Source organism: Erpetoichthys calabaricus, chromosome 4, assembly GCF_900747795.2.
Source record: "Erpetoichthys calabaricus chromosome 4, fErpCal1.3, whole genome shotgun sequence".
NCBI classification, from domain to species: Eukaryota; Metazoa; Chordata; class Cladistia; order Polypteriformes; family Polypteridae; genus Erpetoichthys; species Erpetoichthys calabaricus.
The window spans coordinates 332,077,960-332,093,249 of record NC_041397.2 but is presented as its reverse complement, the minus strand read 5'-3'; the positions used below and the strand labels follow the sequence as shown (position 1 = coordinate 332,093,249).

At 40.5% G+C, this 15,290-nt stretch overlaps 2 protein-coding genes and 1 long non-coding RNA gene across 35 annotated transcripts in view; 1 reads left to right on the top strand and 2 right to left on the bottom strand.

The window, feature by feature from the left end:
* LOC114641392 (C-type lectin domain family 5 member A-like) overlaps positions 1 to 15,290 on the bottom strand; it is a 1,576,682-nt gene that overhangs the window by 856,946 nt on the left and 704,446 nt on the right. The gene's annotated exons all lie outside the window — the stretch shown is intronic.
* The window catches only part of LOC127527375 (CD209 antigen-like protein E), a 381,022-nt gene that overhangs the window by 80,382 nt on the left and 285,350 nt on the right, over positions 1 to 15,290 (top strand). The window lies entirely within an intron of this gene.
* Positions 14,553 to 15,290, bottom strand: part of LOC114643428 (uncharacterized) — a 54,644-nt gene continuing 53,906 nt past the window's right edge. The window contains exon 3 of the long non-coding RNA XR_007934685.1: positions 14,553 to 14,730. This is a non-coding gene — a long non-coding RNA (uncharacterized LOC114643428). The remainder of the gene's footprint in view (positions 14,731 to 15,290) is intronic.

Below are 15,290 nucleotides of genomic sequence, written 5' to 3'. Positions count from 1 at the left end.
GTTCGGGGCCCACTGCCTTGTGGTACAATTTTATGCCGTTGGTTCGTCCGCCAATCAACGAGTCCCTCGGTTGTATACGCTGAGGGAAATCACAGTGTTTTAAGAAAGTTTGTAGCCTGAGGTCTTGTTTTTTCATCGTCTCCCAATCATGCTCCCAGAGCACGTGCACATCTAAATTAAATTTAGTCCTAAGTATTTCCAATTTTCTCATAAACTTTTGGTACATAACCGCACAAGTCATACCGGTTAAAGGATGGGTACTGTTAAAATCATAACATTCCGGACAGCCGTGATAAAAACAACCAGCAAATTCAAAGGCAGTCGGAATACCTTTAACTACGGCATAGCCGTCAAGATAAAAGGAACCCTTCTTTACTTCCCCAAGGTTTAGAGCGTGTCGAATGTTCAATTTTTCTGTTTCACAGAGATACAATAACCATTGAATAGATGCGTTCGAATAGTTTTTCTGACTACTACTGTAATGGTCAGAAGGAATTATGCCGACAGACTTTGGAGGCATACAGTTTTGCCTGTACATGGCCATACATAGAGATGCCAGGGTCATGCATTGAAATGGGTCAATATTGCCAATTTTGATGACCTCGTCTCTGAATTTAATGCAGGAAAGATGCGTGTCGTGAACTTAGAGCAGGGAGTCAATATCTTATATCGATTTTAGAAAATTGTATATTTATTTTCTTACTATTAGTTTATAACTTAGAGCAGGGGAGTGAATATCATTTTAGCTATGGCTATGCAGGGAAGAGAAGTGCTTATAAAATAAAGACGCGTGTCGTGAACTTATAACTTAGAGCAGGGAGTCAATATCTTATATCGTTTTTAGAAAATTTTATTTTCTTACTATTAGTTTATAACTTAGAGCGATGAGTCAATATCTTATATCGTTTTTAGAAATTGTATATTTATTTTCTTACTATTAGTTTATAACTTAGGGCGATGAGTCAATATCTTATAGCTTATAAATCATATTAACGTAATCCATATTTTTATAGTTTCATAAATTTTCATGTTTTTTATAGTTACATAAATTATATTTTTTATATTTTCATAAATCCTATTTTCATATTTTTTTTATATTTTCATAAATCATATTAGGGGGCGGGGCTTAAAGTCATCGATCAAAAGGGGGCGGGGCTTAAAGGTCATAAATCAAATTTGGGGGCCGGGCTTAAAGTCATCAATCATTCGTTGATTATAGCTATCTGTATAACTACTACTCCCGGGCCTTTGACTCGTAATCAAGAAGAATGCAACCACTTCTTGACTCTTGGAATCCCCTTCATCCTGAATGCGACTCAAACAAAGGATGATTTTTTCACAAACAGAGGGGAAAAGCCGTTTTCAAGGATAGATGTCCTATGTATAGAAGAAGAATAAGAATAAACCTCACAGTTTTAGTAAACTTGTGCTAACACATCTTCTTCTTCTATAATACGCTACCGTGTCTGTCCAGGATTTTAAATCACCTGTAGCTCGCAAACCGTTTCACCTATTGGTTGAAATTTGGTACACATATACTACGTGACGGCTACTATCCGCTTTTGGATGATGACGCATGCGTGTGGGAGCCGTTCGCTAATCATTCTTGAGGCAGATTGAAGATTTAAGTGCCAGATTAAATAAAAGACAACAGAGAAGCAGCGGCCCGCTAGGGTGGAGAAAAAAAGAGCTGCTCAGGAAGCAGCAAGCCCCTCATCCTCTGAGCAGACGAATGCTAGACGTCCAGAGAAAGAGGAGGAATAATATGAATGCTCAAGTCAAGTGTATTCACTGCACGTTATCATGTAGTACGCCGTTACTGGTAATAGATATTATGTAACTATTCACTAAAACATTTTCTTTCCTGATTTGCCTAACGTGTCCAAAATAAGCCTAATCGGCCCTGTAGTGTATAACATATTTTAACCATTCTTATTTTTCAGGGTTCATAACTGATGTAAAATGAAAGGCTATTACCAAGCGCTAGCAGAATTTCTAAAACACAAATACAAAGCATCCTGAGTCCCGAGTGTTTATAACTTGTCGATGAAGATGCTGATTTAAATTAAAGCGTGAACAAGATAACTGTTTTCTAATCATCGTATAAAATGTTTAGTAAATAAAGAGAGACTAAATACAATTTACAACAAAAATGGAACACCGAGGGAATCTAATTTAGCTTGACGTGCCCCAGAGTGTTTTACAAATAAACCCCCTACAACAGTGGCTCTCAAACTGTGGGGGCGAACCCCACCTAGGGGGCGCTAAGATGAGAAAAAATGAAAAATACCTCTATTGAACCCAAACAAATTAACTTAAACTACATTCTGATACTAAAAAAATAAATATAGAGATAAGATAAATGTCGATAAAAGTTAAGTAGGTATAATAAAATATGCAAATAAACTCTAATGAGAAGAAAATCTGATTTTTATTTTTTTCATGATTAGCCTGACAAAGATTTGGCCATTTGAGAAAAAATAACCGTACATTTATGTTGTGAGTAGACTCTGAATTACTGGAGCTTGCAAAAAAAGATATATGGTAGAAGATATCAGATGTCTCCAGTTCCCTTAGGGACTTTATACTGGCTATTATCATTTAAAATGAGAACAGTACAGAAATTAAGTTATATGCTATGTTTGGGTGGATGTGATCAGAAAGACCCTGATGATTCCAAAGATCAGTCAAGAAGCCTGTTGGAAAAACTCTTTTGGAAACAAGGATTTTTCTTATAATGTTTTAAAATTGGACCTTTATTTTCATGTTAAAGCAACTGGTCATTTTACTTGGCTACTGAAAATGTATTTTGTTCACTAATGCTTTAGTGTTTAATTAAGAATTACCTGAATATTTGATAATTAGTTTAAGCAGAAAGAGTAATTAGCTCTGCTATTTTGTGAGCTATACAAATCATTTATGAGATCATTAGCATGAGCTAAAGCTGCTGATTTTAGTTCAAAGAGCGTTTCTTACAACCCTTGCCCTATAGCCTCCTGGCTCTAAGAGCAGAAGTGTATGAGCTATGAATACATTTTCAGAGACAAGAAATTTAAATGTAATAAAGGAAAAGTTGTCTTGGAGACCGAATGACCACATCATACCTAGATTACCTTTATCAATTCAGTATAAAAGAAAGATCTTGACTTATGGCTGGTACCTCACACAACGCAAAAATGGGCCACCTGGAAAAAAATGAAACCTCTAGCAATACCAGGTTGTGTGGTGTTCACACTTTATTTTTCTTTTGTTTTATGATCCTGTGTATTTGACCTATAATACTTTTCTTTTTCTCTTGCCTGTTATGGAGCTCTGTCTAATTACCTAAAGTTTCAGGAACTGGGGTGTGATGAACTATTTTGGTAAGAATATATGTTAAAGTCTACGTAAGAAAGAGTATAAAGGGAAAAGCGTCACCCTAGCATCCTTCCATGACAAAACAAAAATCATAATCGGGATTTTCTGTTTTTAACTTTTTAATTAAAAATAGTATAGTAAAATGTTTTCTAATTATCCCCTGAGTTAATAGAAAGAAATAATTTTAGTTTTTGAGTAGACAGTAAATATCAACATTTTGTGCTAGTGTAACAGTGAGTGCTTTTAAATGCACAAACAAAACTGGATAAGATGTGTAACCTGCTGTCTTATAAAGCTCCGTTTAAATGCACAAGGGTATTTACAAAGTTCTCCTTTGTCAAAAAATGTAAAAGTCCTCATAAACACGTCCATTCTTTTCATTACTAGTTTATTAGGTTCGAGAGGATAAATATGAATACACGCGCAACATGTGCTTCGAAAACAAAAGGCTACGGAAATGGAACTGAATCAACAAATGAAATTCATACTCGAACGCGGCGACTTGAGCGCCGAGGCAAAAGTAAAACTTTATACGAACGCTTTACAAAGATCCCTGGACGTTTGTGGGAAAAAAAAAGCGGATAAAGAAACAGATACTACAGAAAAATGTACACACTTTTTAAAGAGGTAAATAAAAACAGACAGCCGGTTCTCAGGTTCCCTGTGTATCAAGATATAATCTCATACATCCCGGTACATCTTATACTGTTCATTTACCCCCTTATTCAACAATACACTTGATACTTCTAAAAAATCATCCGGGCTTTGGGGCTACTAGGATGTATTAAAATAATTACATTTCATTTAGAGGAATGAAAACACAGTTGCATTAAGCTGCTGGTCCCTGTTCATCCTCGGAGGCTGTCTCCAACCGGCTATCCAAATGAGCATTTATAAAGTAAAAATGTTTCGTTCCCTCAGACTTTTAAAAAACTGACTGACTGTTCCGTAAAGAAAACAAACGGTTACAGCGGTATTTTGTAAATGATTTCTGATAGCAGATGTTTGACAAACATATTAACCGGATACACCTGTAATGCCCAGTTACCCTGTTGCCACGTGTCTTTGGATCATCTCATCTGTTTTACAAGCTGCATTCCGCAAGGTAAGGCCAATTTTCACGTCGGACGCTCCGAGATGAGTTTAAAGGTCATGACACAAGCAGGTGACTAGGAGCTGTTCGTGCCGTCTCTGTGCTGTAAAAAAGATTGTTTTAAGGTGCTTTCTCTTTTCCCAGAATGATTGCACGTAGAAGGCAATCTAACATTTAAACGTCTAAAAAAAATCTATGTCTGAGAAACACTTTTTATATACCCGAGGATAGCTTTTTTTTTAATACGCCATTTAAAAGGGTGCTGTTGCCTATTATTTAACTGTGTGATTTTTACGAGGCTTAGATACTTTATTAATCCCCAGGGGAAATTCACATTATATCGACGCCTGGGGATGGAGGAGGTATGGTTTAGGCACAGCTGTTTACGCGCAGGGGCTGAATCAAGCTGTGCGCTCCTAAAGAGTGCAGCTATAGACACGGGCCGCGGCGTGTACGCATTCCATTCACTTTGGGATTATCAGAATAACATTTACAAATCTAAGCGCAATGTGAAACCTTTGATCGCTGATTATTTAAAATGTGAGTGTGATTTTTTAAATCCCTTAACTCGTTCTCTGAGATGCAGCGCGCGAGCAAACTTAGTGCGCACTCCCGTTCCGGGGTAGAGTTGGGAGGGGAGCTGACTGACATCTGTTGACACACGTGTGCGCGCAGGGACTGTCAGCTTGGATCTAACGTGTGTGCTCAGAAGCTCTTGGCTCCACAGTCTCTCTACAGACAGAGAGCCGATGTTGTGACGATTTGTCCTACTTTGTTGAAGTATCCTACTGTAGTTTATTTATGGAAATGTTAACATTTCTCAATTTATTCTCTATGCATCATTTAACGTCCAAAAGAGACACAGCCTGATGCAAAGATTTCACAAGACGGTCATTACTCGTGAATGGATACAATGGGCTGCACAAGATTAAAAGTCACACATGCAAATAAGCAGAGAATGTCTGGGGTCTTATCTTAGATCAAATAAAAAACGGTTTACATGTGTTAAAGCAAAGGATAGATCTTTAAAGTCATAGATAGATACAGGAGATCTTACCAAAACAGTAGAGGCAGGCGGCTCTGCCCCTTGAAACGCTTGTGTGTGTGTCTTCGAGAGAAGTGGGCCTCCACCAGGACTGTAACAGGCCTGGACTTGTCTTTGGGAGAAGGGGGGCTGCTCTTGACAGTTTCCGGGGCATACAGGTGGCTGGGGGGGGGGCTGTGCGGAGGTTCAAGGAAGGGGCACCCATCCATCACTGGTTCTTGACAGTTTCCGGAGAAAACAGATGGTTGGGGGGGGGCCTGGGCGGAGGTTTGGAAGTACTTTATGATCGCAAATGTTTGACAATCATTTTAACCGGATACACTTAATGTCCATAGCCATCCTTGTCTTTGGAATGTCTCATCTGTTTTACAAGCGGCATTCCGCAAGGTAAGGCCAATTTTCACATCGGACGAAATCTGTTGCCTAGGAGCTGTGATTCGCTCCCCCCCCCCCAACGCCTGGGATTGGAGGAGGTATGGTTTAGGCACAGCTGTTTACACACAGGGGCTGTCAGTTTGGATCTAACGGGTGCGCTCAGTGAGTCTCTGTACAGACAGAGAGCCGGCAACTCGTATTTCCGAGCTTGCCCGCGTGTATACTTGGAGCTTCGACCCCTGGGCCTCATGCAGGAGCACACAAGACCCAGACTCGTGCCTGCTAACAGCGTGGACGGCTTGTCAAAGCAGAGAATGCCTGGGATCTTGACTTAGATCAAATAAAAAACGGTTTACAAGTGCTAAAGCAAAGGATAGATATTTTAAATCATAGATAGATACAGGAGATCTTACCAAAACAGTGGAGACAGGCGGCTCTGCCCCTTGAAACGCTCGTGTGTGTGTCTTCGAGAGAAGTGAGCCACCAACAGGTCTGTAACAGGCCTGGACTTGTCTTTGGGAGAAGGGGGGCTGCTCTTGACAGTTTCCGGGCGCATACAGGTGGATGGGGGGCCTGGGCGGAGGTTCGAGGGGGACATCCATGAAAATGCCCTTGACAGAAAGGAGAACCAATCAGGTGGTTAAGGGGCGGGTTCAAGGAGGGGGTAAACAGATGGTTGGGGGTGTGGGGCAAACAGGTGTAGGGGGCCGAAGCATCCTTAAAATCCACCAATCAGAGGAAAGGGGGCGGAACTTTCAGTCTAACCGTCCAAAGGGTGGGACTTCCGGTCCAGAGTCCAAAGGGGGCGGGACTTAAAGGTCATAAATCATTTTGACACAAACCCCATGCATATAACTACTTGTGCGGCAGGCTTGCTGCCAAGCTGTCTTCACGTGGCTGAGGCAGCAGCGATCATGGTTTCTACCTCTTATCATTGTTAAGTGGCACTCCTCCCTGGCGAACATTGCCGTACGCGTATCAGCTACATGAACCCGTTCAGCACCATGATTAGCTGGGGACCAGTTAACTGAAGCTGGAACCTCACATTTGTTTTCGATCGCTTGTATCAAAATCAAAGTCCGACAAGTCATAGTCCAGTTCAGAGATAATAGGCCAAACATCGTCCACGCAGTAGTTTGCTTTATGCATTCACTTTGATCTCTCGCTAGATGTCAGTGCCATTTTTGCTGTTGTTTGCGCCTTGCTACTCACACAAGCGCAGGAAATCTCGTTCAAACCAATGAGGCAAACTTTCCTTCTAGCAATGAGAGTCCAGCTAAAACATAACAGTTGGCTTTGTCACAGTTTACAGTTGATTACCATCGTCAACTTCTCCTTTTGACAAAAGTCGACATCAGCCCTGAAAGAGTTAAGCACATCTTTTTTTGATATGTATGATAGTAATAAATCAATATATGTTGCTTTCAATACATTGTCACGCACGAGCGCATGGAGAGCAGTTAAAGGACTCAGTCCACATCACAACAACCCATGCCGAGGGACAGAGACGGCGCACTAACCTTTCTCTACTTGTCTCATCAGCCAGAACGAGGACTCGCCACCGTAAGAAAGCGCGACATAAACAAAAGGAAGCCATACTTCCGGGTTCCTGTATGCCCTCTAGTCACGAGTTGATGACGTCTCCATCCCAGCATTCCTCACTGTTTTCCCAGCATCCCTGATTCAATTTCCTGTCCCTCTGTTTAAATGTTCCCTCATTTGCTTTGTATTTTGTCCGGTGTGACCATTTGCATTGTATTGTGCAGACGATACTTTACGTTGCAAGTAAACCAGGGTGGAAACCCCTCAAAATTAAAACGTGTGTTACTTTATTCTTTCACAGACTGGCGTAGTTGGCAGGATAGAGCCCGAAGATGATGGAAGGGCAAGACCCGAATGCAGTTCTAAATACCTTGGCCAACGAACTCCAGGCAGTCAAGATGGATCAAGCGACCACACAGAGGGAGCTCGCTCAGACAAAGAGACTCCTGGCAGCTGCAGAGGCTGCGAGACCAGACAACGCAAGACCTCCACCTCCTCAAATTGTTCTTCTTACAGAGACAGACGACCTGGAAGCCTACCTGACCGTCTTCGAGAGGACCGCGGCCAGAAATCAGTGGCCACGGGAGGAGTGAGCATCCATCTTGGCTCCCTACCTGAAGGGCCTATCATGACCTCCCTGAGGAGGAAGCCGCCCAATATAACCTCCTGAGAGCTGAGCTTTATAAACGCTACAGCGTTGCCTCCGGCCAGCAGGCGAGGGTATGGCGAAACTGGCGATTCAACCCAGAGCTTCCAGCTAGAGCCCAGGCGTTCGAGTTCTGGGGCAAACTAGGGCGGTGGCTGCGGCCAGATGTCAATCAAGCCCGCCAGGTGGTTGAGCAAGTAGCCTGTGAGGCGTTAGTACACGCCATGCCGGATTACCTCACCCAGTAGGTACGGAGACATCCCTTCCAGGATATGAACGGGCTCCTGGAGGTCTTGGAGTGGCAGCTGGCGGTAAAACAAATCGGGGGGTCTGAGAAGCCTGCTCGCATGATCCAACAGGGACGGGTGGCCTTACAGGAGCCCCTCCGTCGTGCTGTCACCACAGAGCCGCCAGCCAAGACTAAAGACTGAGTGCTCACCCCGCTGCGCTGTTTCAAGTGTGGCGAGGTGGGACACATTCTTCCCACCTGCCCCCTCAACGCAGAACCAATGGACTGCAGCTACGCCCGAGGAGAGAGGTACTGTGCGCCGTCAAACCCTCTGGCACTTACACATACGGGAAGGGTGTTGGTGAATGGGCACTCGGTGATGGCCTTGTTTGATTCCGGGAGCAATATCACCATTGTTGCTCACTGTTATGTTTTACAGCGACAAAGGCTCGCTAAAAAGTCAAATATAAAATGTGTGCACGGAGATACTAGATCATACATGTCCGCGAGGTGTTATATAACGTGGAAGGGGACTCCAAAACAATTTTTAGTTGTGGTGTTGCCTAAATCACCCTATCCGGTTATATTGGGACAAGATAGATAGATAGATAGATAGACAGATAGATAGATAGATAGACAGACAGACAGACAGACAGACAGACAGATACAGTTAAAGGCACTATATAATAGATAGATAGATACTTTATTAATCCCAATGGGATTACCATTGGTGTAAAACTGTCACTGTAAAACCTGGGTCTACTTATGGATGGTCAGGGGACTTTCCAAACTGCTCCCACGCCATGCTCATTGGCAACTAATGATGTGGGAGTGACGGGGGGACGCCTTCCAGGGACGGACTCCGACCCGGAAGTACAGCTGGGTGGGGTTATGTCTCGGGAGGACGCCACTGTGGGCCTATGCCCTGATGAATTAGCTGGCTTAGACTTTCAATTTCACTCTACGCCGGCATCCTTCAAGAGAGAACAGTGGAATGATGATTCCCTGAAGTTTGCCCACAATGCTGTTGTTTCCGCAGATGACCTGGCATCATTAAATTCCACACCTCCGGGACCCAACTTTGTCTTAAAGAATGACTTATTATACCGCGTTGCGGACCACAAAGGTGAGGTACGGAAGTTGCTGTTAGTGCCGCGAACCTACCGGCGGGATGTCTGTGACCTAGCTCATGCCCACCTCTTAGGCGCCCACTTAGGGGCCAAAAAAACATTGGAGAGGATTAAACTCCGATTTTATTGGCCCGGGATTAATGAGGAGGTCCTCAGTTTCTGTCAGTCGTGTCCCGTCTGTCAGTTACGCCAGATTCCCAGGAGGGACCGAGCTCCTGTAATCCCGTTTCCCCTTATTGACGATCCCTTTGATCTCGTTGGACCCCTAGAGCCTTAGGCCAGAGGCCATAGATATATATTGGTCATGGTGGATTATGCAACACGGTATCCCAAAGCAGTTTTCCTGAGAGCTGCCAATACAAAAAATGTTGCACGGGAATTAGTAGTGTTATTTTCCCGAGTGGGTATACCTAAAGAAGTCCTTACGGATCAAGGTACACCCTTTACTTTGGATACATTCAGGGAGGTGGCCAAGTTGCTCCATATTAAGCATCTCAAAACATCTGTTTATCACCCTCAGACAGACGGGTTAGTGGAAAGATTTAACCAAACCCTTAAACGGATGCTTCGTGAGGTAGTCAACATGGATGGAAGGAATTAGGACCAGCTCCTACTTTTAGTACTTTTTGCATATCGGGAGGTACCTCAAGCCTCCTCAGGATTTTCCCCATTTGAACGTTTATATGGGCGCCAGCCCCAGGGCATTTTGGATTTATTAAAAGAAGGTTGGGAGGGGGAGGCACTTCCCAACACAAATTTGTTAGAATACATCGCCCAATTACGCGATCGATTAGACAAAATCCGGCCTATATTAAAAGACCACATGTCTCGAGCTCAAGCAGCGCAAGCCCGAAATTCTAATAGGAACTCCTCCTTTCGTGAGTTGCAGCCGGGGTTTCGCATTCTGGTGCTTGTGCCCACCTCCCACTCAAAACTGCTAGCCCATTGGCAGGGCCCGTACAAGGTTAAAGAAAAAAAAGGTCTCGTTGACTATTTGGTTAGCCAACCAAATTGTCGATCGACCGAGAGGGTGTATCAATCTTACCAGAAGACATTTACTGTAAAAGTTAATTATTCATTGAATCCAGACGGATTATTTTATATAGAGGTTGTCTCTTTACACTTAGTCAAATAGTGCTTATTTTAATAGCTTCATTGGCTTAGCTTTTAAAAACATTTACAAGTACAGTTGATTTCTATAATATTTTGAATTAGTCTAAGAGAATGCACTAAAAATACCTATGGCCTAATTAAAGCTTTTCTTAAAGCAATGGGGAACAAGAATTGTGTATTTCTCTCATTAAATAATACAGTGCTAGAACAATTTTTTAGTGAACAGGTCGTTAAACCCAACCAAGTACTTCAATCTTAATCTTAATTTAGGTATTCATTTGCTATATTGCAATCATGTATAATGGCCTGGGACAGTTTATTTGTAGTCTGAGGCCTCATATGACTTGGCAGGCCCAAAAAGACACATATGTCAATAGCGAATATAATGGAGTTTAGGTATAAAGCTGTGTTTATCATATCCTGTATATGATGGTGAATTTAGGGATTCATTTGCTATACTGCAATTATACACAATGTTCTAGAGTCATTCATTTATCCTTTCAGGCTTCATTTGGTTTGAGAGGCCAAAAAAGACTCATATGTCCATAGCGAATGTACAGAATTGTAGGTAAAAAATTCTGTTTATTCTATAGCATGTATGACAGTGAATTTAGGTATTATTTTCCTATTTGTTTTATTTGTAGTGTTAGTCCTCATCTGAATTGAAAGGCTCAGAAGGACACGTTAGCTAATAATGAATTTATTGAAAGTTATATAAAAATGTTCTCTTTATTTAACTGTGAAATTAGAGTTTCATTTGTAATTATACATATTGTAATTGTGCACAATGCTCTAGTACAATGAAATTATGTATTGTTTATTGCCTTGGTTGTAAACTTAATCTTAATATATCTTAGTGTGTTTGTGGTACATTTTTGTTGGTGTGCTGTAGTAAAATTTTGATAAATGTTTCCCTTGCTTTGTGTGTTTTTATCAATGCTTTACTTAAACCCCCAAGTTTCTTATGACTTATATTTTTAATGACAATTTACTGTTTCTTTGCTACTGATATATGAAATGAGTGTAACTTAAAATTGGGTGTAGGTTAATTAGGAGCTTGTGCTGACAGTGCGTTGGCACACCCAACACTTGACAACAATAATTGGCAATTAATTACATTGAACCTTTATATTCATTCATGCAATCAGACTACAGCCATAGCTGAGAATCTAGAAACCATGTTTGTAGTCTACATAATTCCAATTATTTCAAATCCTAATATATTATATTAACAACAAAGGTTTTTATCAGTAGCTTTTTCATAAATGATATTTGGATTTTTTATTTTTATTTAAAAAAAACTATTAAAGGCATAATTTTTAATAATTTAAGTCTCTAATATTTGACTTTCCTAAGCAATTATTAAGCAGAAATCCTCACAAATATTTTGGTCCCTTTAATGTAGTGTGTGATTAGGAATTTCTGTGTGAAGTAAATGTCCTCATAAACATCAAATGTCCTCATAAACATTAAAAAATTAATGTCCCCATATGCCTGTAAAAAGAAGGTCAAGAAATTCAAGTGGAATGTATCTTAATTAAGTCATAAATATAATTTATATGCATTTTTTTTAATGATAACATTAAAGGAAAGTGATGTCCTCATAATGCAGGATTGGTTCAGGTGACCCTCATAAACCACATTTACCAGTATGTGTGTGTGTGCGTGTGCGTGTGTCTGTGTTCTAACATACTCAAAAAAAATGCAACAGTAATTACGGAAATAGTCAATAACAAAATAAATATTACAACACCATATTCAACAATCTTGTAATTGTTAAGTAAAAATTTGATTATATTAGACAATCATGATTGCTTATTACGGCAGTGTTTTATGAAAACATCAAAATTCAAATATTTAATGTAAAGCCCTTTTCACGTCATATATTTATTACTTCTTCTAAATAATAAACAAATTTAATCTTAAATCATTGAATTTTATCGAAATAAAACTTAACTATGCTAAACACTTTCCAGAACGCATTTCCACATCTTAGACGCACGATTGCGCGCATGTGCATAAGTTAGCCTGAGTGGATTTGTGTTTAGCGCGGTGAAATGTCAGACATTGTGTCCTTTTAAAACATGTATACCAACACACACACACACACACAGACGCACACACACATACACGCGCACACATACACACACTCACAGACACGCACAGACACACAGACATAGATCTTCAAATGACTGATTTGGACTTCATTCACACACAGTATTAAATGCTATATATATTTACAGATAGTTGCACACACACACACACACACACACCAAATACACACTTATATCCAATTGTACTCTGTGTTCAGATTGATTTTATTGATATTCTGCAACACAGACTGGAATGTTCATCATTAGATTATATGACACTAACATGACACTAATACAAAACACGAGTGGAAAAAGGTCAGAAGTGTTAAAATATAGGAACCATATTTCCCAAGCTGTGGTGTCCACTCAGCCATGAACAGATGAAACACGACATAAGAACTCTCCCTCAAAGACCATCGCCCTTTGGTGGATAAAGGGTTTCTTTTCGTACACTGTCAGATTCTGACCAGCTGGTGTCCTTTGTATTTCCTATTTTGAATTCTTCTGAGTCTTCTGTGCTCTTAACTCTCTTCAAAGGTTCCCTGTTAGTCTGAAGAAGATGCCATTGTGCTATATATTTATGCAAACATGACATTCGTGTTTTGGAACATGGACAGTGCCAGGAATTCCACTATGCCTATACCCTGGCAAGTCTACTGTAATAGGACACTTTGGGCTCCTACACTGATATGAACATCTTTGAACTTTTATCATTCAGTGTGACCTCATGTGACCTTAGGGTGATGCCATGTTCTGTAGCTTCACGTTGCCTTTTCAAGCCTTGTTCTTTTTTATGTTCTCCCATCCACTTTTCCCTAACCGTGTCATTTAGCACTTCCTCAGTTAGGACCACATCTGTGTTGCCTGTTGGGAGACAATAGAAAAGGAACTGAATATGTTGACAATCAAAGGCCATCAGTCCACTCCTTAATGCAAAATCCAAATTACGCCGGCAAACATCCATTTCACATAGAATTTTATGTGTAGAACCCCAGGTCTTCTTCTGAACGTGCACTGGAATTGATTCACCATGGAAAGCTTTTGCAACAGCAAATATTCCTCCAGCCTTGTCAATACTCATGGACTTAAGATGATGTTCTGTACTAATCCATGGCTTACAGCTGGAGTGTTTTCTCTTCATGTGCACTCGAAGGTTCTTTTTGTTCAGTCTGAGGTTACAAAGAGCACATTGCACCTTTCTGATCTTGACTTGGACCACCTTATGGAATTCAGAGGGCAGGGGCTGGGCAGCGACCAGTGCCATGGGCATGGAGGACAGAGACTGGGTGGTGACCGGTGCAGTGGGCACGGAGGGCAGAGACTAGGTGGCGACCAGTGCCTTGGGCACAGAGGGCAGAAGCTGGGTGTCCACCGGTGCCATGGGAACAGAAGGCAGAGAGAGCACTTTAGGACCTTTGCCACACTCTGACAAGTGCCAGATGAACTGATCTTTACGGACTACAGTGTTCTGGCAATAACAGCCATGGCAGCGGCCTGATCCCTGGCAGTTCAGTGATCACTTGTATATTTTGAAACCTGAAACAGTACAAAGAAAAAAAAAGGTTAATGTTCAGAATTATTTTGCTAAACATTTAAAACTTTTCAAAAGAACTTCAGATAATCCTTATATTTAATAAAGTTAAAACATGCAAATCCTGTCCTATTATTCTTTTAAACAGAACAAACTAATAAAAGATTCAGTCAATGATGCTTTTAAAAATGTATGAAAATATACTATATGTTGCCTGTCGATTATAGGTAATGTAATTCCACACTTACCTTCTGGAACATTAAAGTATTTGTACTGTGATCTTTGTCATATTCTACTAAATATTTTAAAAGAGAAAATTGTGTTAATACACAGTCATGAATTAATGAATCTAAAATTATTCAAAGCTAGATTTTCAAAAGGTGATAAAGTACATTTTGTCAAATAAAATCATGTTGTTAAGGTGAATATCTAGCTGCATTTAATTGTATTAAAAGTGTCAATTACTCAAATTGTACAAGTTACAAGATATATTCTAGAGAGCTGCACATCTCTCCATGGACCACCACTGTCCTTCTGTGGCTCTGTAAGTGGCTGATGAGGCCTGTAGAAGCCGATCTTTTATAGCAGCACAGACAAGCAAACTCCTGAGCACCAAACACAACTGGAGGTTCCTCTGTGGTCTTCAATATACTTCTGTGTCTCTGGTGAATATAAAATGGATGTAAAGTCCTTAAAACTGACAAACATGCATGAGAACAAACGTTTCACTTGATTTGACTTGAAAACAATGAAACATTTAATATTGTTTTAAGAGTTCAAACACACTGTAGTATCATGGAGAGAACTTTATAAAATAATATCAATAACAACAACATGATTCTGTCCTGGCTGTTCTTTTTCCCATTATTGTCTACAATCTAATTTGAACTTTCTTCAACTGGAGGTAATTGAATATTGCATTCACACTTGCCCTTTGTTTGTAGCTACTTATTAAAATGTTCAGTTATGTACTGTAAATATAAACACAGAACTATGAAAAAGATCATCTAAAGTGACCTAAGTATATTCCAACTTCTGACTAGAACATTACTATAATTGAAAAACCAGGATATCCACTATTAACTGAATGATTAGGTGGATTGGCGATTCTAAATTGGTCCTAGTGTGTGCTTGGT